The sequence below is a fragment of the Sceloporus undulatus genome, chromosome 5 (assembly GCF_019175285.1).
Source record: "Sceloporus undulatus isolate JIND9_A2432 ecotype Alabama chromosome 5, SceUnd_v1.1, whole genome shotgun sequence".
NCBI classification, from domain to species: domain Eukaryota; kingdom Metazoa; phylum Chordata; class Lepidosauria; order Squamata; family Phrynosomatidae; genus Sceloporus; species Sceloporus undulatus.
The window spans coordinates 74957808-74966905 of NC_056526.1; positions in this window are offsets into that span (position 1 = coordinate 74957808).

The following is a 9098-nucleotide window of genomic DNA, read 5'->3' on the forward strand; positions in this document are numbered from 1 at the left end:
CAAAGTTTTTTTAATGTAAAAAGAAAACACAGGTTTCCGCAGGGACCAGCAGCTGCAAAGCAAAAGTTGAAGCGTGTTCTGTGAAATCCGGAGTGCTCTGAAGTGCATAAAACCAAGTTACTAAACAGGTTTCCACAAGGCTTGCAGGTTGTGAAATGATGTGTGCTTAGTGCAGAATTTTTAAAGCATAGATTATAGGACTTGTATGGAAAAGTTAGTACTTAAATGGGGGATGGACACCAGGTGCTGAAGGCTGTATTTCAGAGAAAGGAACTGGCAAAACCACCTCTGAGTATTCCTTACCTGAGAAAACCCTCTGAAATAAGTGGACTGCATGAAGGCACATACACACACACAGTACAGAATACATGTTTGCCCTTCATATGTACTGTACTGACAAAAGAGATAAAGAGGAAAGCGCTATTAGTTGAGGTTTCTGCTTATAACAGTTCAAGATGGCCAATTCATTATCAGTCCTCTGCAAATAAACGTCTACGGCAAAATCCACATGAAATAATGGCAGATGAGAAAAATGCACTTTCAAACTGAAAGCTGACAAAACGGAGCATCGATGAAATTTTGTTATCATCCGAATGGTCAACTGATTGAATGTGCTCTAACAAAAATTAAATAGTAAAGTATTTGCACAGATGCTTTATGGTGTGGCAATTTGGGACTTAGATACCAATACTTGCAAAGCCTTGGAAATATTACGCAACAGATTTCTCCGAAAACGTATGCTCTGCCAACTGGAACCTCTGCAGCTTTTTTGCATACTGAATGTGGCCGCCCATCAGTTAAAACAAGAGCAGATTGTGCACAGATAAGATACTTCAAACAAATGGCCACCTTTTCAATCGACCGTCTTCCAGCATTGCGTTACATGGAAATGTGTAACAAACAGTTTTGGAAATCAGACCTCTAAATTCTTTTACATAGTTATCACTTCTCTGAGCTGAACTCTGCCCTTGGCATGGACAAGAGGCAATGAAGAGACTGGCTATTCTGGATAGATTCAAGAAGAGATTTATAGTCAATTAGGACCTCAAAATTTTCCCCATGGTTCTCCTTTTGGAAAACAGAATACTGTATTTCAGAGTCAGATATTTGACCAAACTCAAGCAGTCTACTCTTAAGAATTGCCTTCACTGAACTACAATTTCAAGCAATGCCAACTGCAGTTCTAGATGGACGCTATAACAAAGTGCTATTTGAAAACAGACTATGTATCTGCAGTCTGTCCAATACGTGCTAATTTGCTCTCTGTACAGAAAGAAAGCAAAAAAGAAATTCTTAACAGCAAATTCTGAACAGCAAGAAAGAAATTATTAACATCCTTGCTGACAAATGGAAGTGTGAGCCCTCTTGTAGAATCAGTTCAATTTCTTTTGAGTGATAGCAGTGACTGTGTAACACATAAAATGGCTCTTTTTGCCATGGTTGCAAAAACAATTAGGAAGAGAGAGAGTTACATAAAATTGCCATAAACTGCCATGGAGACTCAAAGCATTAATCAGATTTTTATGATGGCAATGTATAAGTTTACCAATAATCAGGAAAGGTTTTTTTTAATCTTATATCAGTAATATTTTTAACTACATGTTAAATGATGGGATGTCTTTTGCTCTTTTGTACTTTTGTGCCTTTTGTTTTAAATGGTTTGTGTATTTTGATAAGCTTTTTTCATGGCCTTTGAATAACCCACTATAAAAGAATTTATTGGTTGAGAAAAATGCCCTTTCGAGCCTTTCCAGTTTACTAAAGAGTGTACTTCTCCCTCTTAAATCTTGGTAACTAGAAGAGAAGGGTGGAAATTACACTTCCAAAGTATGGGAGGTTGGAAATCTTAACTACTTCCTTGCCTAGTGGATCCTTGTTTCTCCTCCTGATTTCAGAAGAGTGGCTGGAGGGTTTTGGTAAAGTGAGAGAGTGAAAAATGTTCCCTCTTATTGCTCTCACTTTAGTCCAAGTCATCCTAATGCCTTGGGGAAAATGCCTAGCGTTGTTTCTTAGTGCAGTTCTCTTGTATTCTTGAAGCATTTTACCAATCTTCTGTCATGCTTCACATTTTATTTGGACTAGTTTAATCATTCTGTTTAATGCATGTCATTTATCTATTTATTTTTAAAATGTTTTAATTGCACTTTTTGTTTGTTTATTTGTTTGTTAATTGCTGGGAAGCCGCTTTGAGTCCCAGTCCTGGGAAAAGAGCAGGGTGTGTGTGTGTGTGTGTGTGTGTGTGTGTGTGTGTAAATTTTATTTGGAAAATATTGGAAAGTTATGTGTGTTCAACCTACCGCCCTCCAGAAATTGAGCCTGTGACTCCTGACTTAATAATTTTTTAATCACATAATCCTGCTGCAAAGCATGATTAACACACATTCTTGTTTAAAAGAACAAACTGAAATAAATGTAAACAGCAGGTGTTTGAATGCCATTTTTGGTTGGTGCCACTTCCTGGGAATAAAGGGGTGTTTTTTAAGTCACCACTTCCACTACAATCTCTGTCCTGATTCTCCCTTTCTTAAAGAAAGAAAAAGGTGATAACACTAAGCAATGTGTTTAATCTGTATTTTGGCTCTAAGACTACATCCTGTGTATATTTTCCTGGTGGTATACTTCACTGGACACATTGTGACCTATTTTAGAACACTAATGCATACGATCAGACTACTTTATGGATAGTCTTATCAACAGTCTCCAACCAAAGTTTGTCATGATTAAATTCTGAGTTTAAAGAAAGCATAACTAATCGGTTTTGTTTATTCCACTGAAACATCAAGTGCAGTGCTTGGTATGTTTTCTCAGGTCCAAAAGACACTGCAGAAATAATCCAGTTTGAGACCACTTTAACTTCCCGGGTGCAGTGCTAGGGACTCCTTGGAACTGTAGTTATTGTGGCACCAGAGCTCACTGACAGAGAAGGCTAAATGTCACACAAACTACAGTTCCCAGGATTTCCTAGTACTGAGCCAGGGCAGTTAAAGCAGTCTCAAACTGGATTATTTCTGCAGTGTGTTTAGGACCTCAGAAGTACGTAACAATGATGTCAGTGGGTCATATTACCTAGAAAGTCTATGATCAGGATTTTGACCTAAGTGGCTACCAACTTTAATTGAATAGGGGACAATATGCTTAGTGTTCGATATGTGTATTTTAGGTAATTACCATGAAAGAGAGTTGTGATTAAGCATAATATCAGTTATACTCATTGACTGGCAGTGGTACCTTTGATCTATTTCATTTTTTAAAAGACTCAATAACTCCTTTGTGGATGAGGTGTACAGATAATTACTGATGCCAAAAATAAACATGACAGGTATATGTCACCTGCCAAGATATAAATAGCCCTTACTTTAAATACAATTATGCCAAGTGGGCATCATGTCTACTAACAGATGAACAATTGTATCCAGTCAACAAAACCAGTTATTCCTTTTTAAAAATGATGTGCACCAACTCATGGCAATCTTAATGTGAACCTATCACAGGGTTTTCCTGATTTCTTCAGAGGCAGTTTGCCATTGTTTTCAGCTGAAGCTGAGAGATCATGACTTGTCCAAGATCACCCAGTAGTTTTCATAGCCAAGCAGGGATTCGAACCCTGGTCTCCCATACTGGTACTCTTTTTAAAATGTACAGTATACTTTTTGGAAGCTTTCCTAATGGCAGATGGTGAATGTTTTCTATTTTGGGGTTGCAGCCTATTTGACATTCAAGTTTTGTAAGAGTTCTGCCATTGGTGAGCACAAATCATGTCAGCAGACACTCCAAAGGGAAATGGCTCAAGGATAGCATAAAGCTCTGCATCTGATTTTCATACAGAGTTGTGGCTGCTCCATTCTTTTAAATCTAAATAACAGTATGGTGACTGGAAATATCTGGAGGTTATTGTTGAAATTCACAAAACTTTTGCTTCTGGTTATCAGCCTCAGAAGATGACAATGGCAAACCCCCTCTGAAGAAACTTGCCAAGAAAACCCTGTGATAGGGTTGCCTTAGGGTTGCCATAAGTTGGTAACAACTTGAAGACACACAGCAACAGCATTTCCAATTGATTGTCTATATATTATTTAAGAAATAATGACACAAATAATAACATTTTTAACCTTTCACGTATTTCAGTATTACACTCATAATTATTAGATTTATTATTCATCATAAATCACTTAAGAAACAATTACATGAATGCGTAATTAAAATATAATTTTAAACCAACACTTATTTTATTGTTGCATACATTTTATTATTACATCACATTCATGTGTTCTGATAACAAAAACAAAAAACAGATTTCTGTTAGACCTTCTAATGGATAGCCAACAACTTCCACAAACAAGCCTTGACCACATGTCTAAAGTGGGCATGAAACCTAGGAAATGTTTTGGACTTCAGATTCCAGAAGTCCTAGTAAAGTGTAGGGAGAAAATATGAGAGCAAAATAATGAACAGTCTTCTCACAGGAAGTATGTATTTGCCCCAGCCGCTTAAATTTATGAGAGAAGTGCAAATATGCATTTCCTACAAGAGTATGTTCACTGATTTAAAGCAATGCAGCAGATCTGTTGTGAAGGGACAAGTAAAACCATTGAGAATGATTTCAGCAGAATGGTAGAATTATGTAGAGGAAATTTCTAATATATGTGATTCCTAGACCATCAAGAAAGATAGTACAGTACTTTGAAATGAACCTAGAAACATTGTACTTGCTGCAGCACTGGCCAAATGAGTTATCACCTATATTTATAAAAGAGTTTAGCCAGAACAAGCCACAGAAAACAGCAGTATATATTAACTCATACCTTGCAACATTTCAGATAATCTTTGTCCTAGTTCTTGACATAGTAAATCTTTTTATAGGTTGACATTCACTCAGCACTTTTGTGTTGAAGTGAGTGGCATTTGTATGTTGCACTGATTTTTTAGCATCCTATTTACCACAGTAGTAAGCAGGAAACTTAAATTCTTTCTAAAAGAATTTCAACTAAATGAGGACTCATTCAGGAGATTGGGCCACTGTTAAAAAACTGGAGTGGGAATACTATAGTGATTGTATATGAGCATACATCTTCTCTTGGACAAGAAGTGCTTACTAGCCTCTGTACATTCAGCCCAGTTAGGAGTGGGGTGTGTTTTTAAAAAATAATGGCAGCCACCAAGGAACATGTATTATAAAGAAAAAATACGATGATCAGGAATTGCATGTCATATTGTCAAAATTCACTAAATCATCTGTTTTTCTTCTTTCTGATTTTATACTGGGTTAAAATAAACTGATGTAGGCAGCTGATATAAAAGGTATCTGATTGTACAGGGAGATGACAGAAAATATTCTGGGATAAACAAACACATGTGGATGTCCAAAATAAAATTGAAAGAACAGGAACAAAATCTGGGACTTTGTGGTCTTTTTAACCAGTCTGGACGCAAGTGATGCAGTTGTAAAAGAGAATGCAAGCTGGGAATCTCTGTAATTGTTGTGGCTGTCCCCAGAGAATGTGCAACTTGGGTGTAATTGTACAGCTCCTTTCAATGTTTTGCATTTTTACTTACTGTTGTGTTTCCATTCAAAGATATATATCCCTGTTAGTATGTGGAATCAGTATGTAGAGAGATCTTGTAGCACCTTTGAAATTAATGGAAAGAAAGAAGTTGACAGCATGGACTTTTGTAGACTTAAGTCTGCTTCCTCAGATGCATTTCCTCAGATGCATCTGAGGAAGTAGACTTAAGTCTATGAATGTTCATGCTATCAATGTCTTTCTTTCAATTAGTCTCAAAGATGCTGCAAGATCTCTCTACATACTGTTGTGCCTTCAGTTTAATCAAATGATGTTGGCCTACTTTTTGGCAGTGATGTAGACTTGAGTTGATTGACTTGGACTTAAATCGGACTCAAAGTCACTTCAGTGACTTGTTTCAGACCAACTTGGACTTGACTCCAGTAAATGACACTGACATCTCAATTTGCAACTTGTACAGTGCACCCGCTCCATACGCGGGCGCACCATACGCAGCTTCACTTTACGCAGAAGCTGCGCCGCAATCAAATCAATGGGGTGTTCGCTCATGGTGTGCACACAAGCCCCATTCAATAGCAGAATTTGCCTTACGCCGGGGGGGGGGGTCCGGAACAGATACCCCACATAAGGGGAGGCTCCACTGTATATTTTTAGTGACTGACTTGCTGGCAACATTCATTTCGAGCAGCATGCAAGACCCAACCCCCATAGCCCAGGGTGTGTTTCTTGGAGGGGAACAGTAAATCTGTTAGTCTATGAGTTTGTGGTTGAAAGATCCTACTAAAAGTTTTGCAAAGCTTTAAAAGGCTCCTCTGATGTGCAGCAGGAAGAGGCTGCTGAATAGACCTCAAATCCTACCCCAAGCACATTAAGCAAATACATTAACCATTGCTTAATGTGTTTGCTGTTCCCTCTGAGAAATGCTCCCTATCTCCTTTTTTCCTGTTGAAAGTTGGCTCCCAGATTTGGGACTTGACTTTAGACTTGACTTGAAAGTATCTTGCATGGACTTGAGACTCAACTTGAAACCTGAAGGAAGAGACTTGACATAAAAGACTTGAATACATTGCTGCCTTTTGGTCTTCTGTGTAAGGACTATATACATAATCATGTAGTTCTGAGAACTCCCAATAGATCTGTTTCTCAGAACTATAATTTTTAAGGAAGGACTTTACAGGCTTACATCTAAAGTGTGGTTATGTCTAAATTTAAAACTTTGCTATGGAACTAAAAATAGAGCCACCTCAGTTGCTCCACCCCTTTGAACTTCCCGGTTCAAAGTGCTAGTTTTTAAACCCTATAACAGCTTCAGGATTTGCTATCTGGAAGAGAGTCATCTCATACTTACTTACCAGCAGCCTGAATGCAGAGTCTGGGTCCCTTCTCTAGGTAACCTCACTAAGTGAGTAGAATTGGGTGGCTATATGACATTCTCTTGTGGAATGCTCTCTTACTTTATAACCTTTTCACTGACAAGTGAAGGCATTGCATTCTCCCAGACAGTACAGTACTTCTAAATCAGAGCAGAGGTGAGTAAAGTACGGCACTCCACATGTTGTTGGACTGTGTCTCTGTGAAGTGAGAAGGTGGGCAAGCCTGGATAGAGCTAACCAGTCTTAGTCTCAGATGCTAAAAGTTAGATAGAAGCAAGATGGAATGGGTTAGGGAGTCAGGAAAAGATTTCAGGGCTAGTTAGGAAGAGGTGAAGGGAGAAAATCTGAATTGGTTTGCAGATCCTAAGAATGTGGGGAGAATTCAGGGAGAAGTATAACTTGGTTTGAAACAGAAGGTTACTGTGTACTATGTGTCGGGAACCGGCATGAGGCTAGATTTTTACTTGTTAAGTAATCAATCTCTACTGTTCTTATTTTCTATATCTCTTATCTGGATCTCTTATTTTAACAACTGCTATGGAGAACTGATTATGCTCTAGTATACTGTACCTACGCATCACTGCAGTGGTCACCTAAAATACCACATCCAGGGAGGGATCTTGAGGATAGAAAGGCAAGGTGGGTGGTAGGAGTTCAAGGACTGGAATTGTGGGACCAGCCTGGATAAGGATTCCATCACTAGGTCTCATTAGCCTTAGGAAGACTGGGATTTGTAGTCTTAACAACAATTTCCTCCATTTTAATCTTTGTCCTGTCTTATTTTTGCTAAGTCCTACATTGTTTGTTTGTTTTTCTTTTTGTTGCTGATTTTATTCTGTTTTTTTAAAATCAGGCTTTCATTATCTTTGTTTTATTATTTTGTATTTATTTATTTACTTTTATTTTCATTTGTTACCTCTATACTGCTCAGAGAAATTCAGTTCCTGGGAAGTCTAAAACTGTAATAAATAAACAACAGTACGTAGTTATCAAAGAGGTAAGACACGTTTCTGAATTGGAACTTGGAAACACTATACAGAAGACATGCTTTGGAATTCCATTCTTTTCCTGTAGCTTGCATCCATTGTTCCATGTTCTAGTCTCTGGAGCAGCAGAAAACAAGCTTGCTCCATCCTTTCCTTTCATTATCTTTCCTTTTATTTCCTACAGTTCCATTCCATTGGAAATGGGATAGAAATCCCAGATCTTATTGGATGGTAACTGATAACATTGCTAACCATATGGCCATCTTGGCTAGGGATGATGGGACTTGCAGTGTCACAGGATCTGAAGGATCACAGGTGTAGGTAAGCTGCTGTCTTAACCTAAGTTCAAAACCTCTCTGCAAGTGATCAAGTACCAGAACAATATATCCCCTTTGCAGTAGCCTGAAAGATAACAGTGGCAAAAACAGAAAGGAGGTCGGTTCAGCCACTTTTGCCTGCAGCCTATCAATCAGAGTGTTCAGCTGGCATATGGTCCCAAAGAAATTACCCTCAAAAAGAATGCTGCTCATAACACAAAAAATATTGCCAGTCCCTGAGCCAATATATCTCTTAATCCATTGCCTTTACAGCACAGAACTGTGTTAACAGTTGACCATAACATTTATTTTTATTTTAGAAATCCATTATTTTATCAGTGGATCCACTTTACATTCTGTAATGTGTCATCATTAAATCATTTTAGTAAGAAGGTTATCATTTTTGCAAAGTGGCTATCAACTACGGAAACCCTGGAGAAGACAGAGAGCTCTACTGTTGCAGCCTCAAAGACCACTACATAAGAGTCTTGCTTTTCCTGGCCATTAATGTCTGATAATTTTGGGAGCAGGCTCACCCCTTGACATACAAATTTTAGGGGGATTATGCCACTATTCTTGGGCCTTTGCCCATCATATCTAGCATGCATCGTCAAATGGTAAAAGATTGCAATCTAGCTATATTTGAAGGGTCTCACATCTTTCTGCAGCCTAGAGATATACAGTCTCAGAACATAGATGTTCCTTTTAGCTGTGATAGTCCATCAGTCCATTATCCATTACTGTGACCACATCCACACTGCAAAAATAATCCAGTTTGACACTGCTTTAACTGCCATGGCTCAATGCTATGGAATTTTGGGGATTTTAGTTTTGTGAGACATTTAACCTTCATTGACAGAGAGCTCTGGCACCAAAACAAACTACAATTCCTAGACTTCC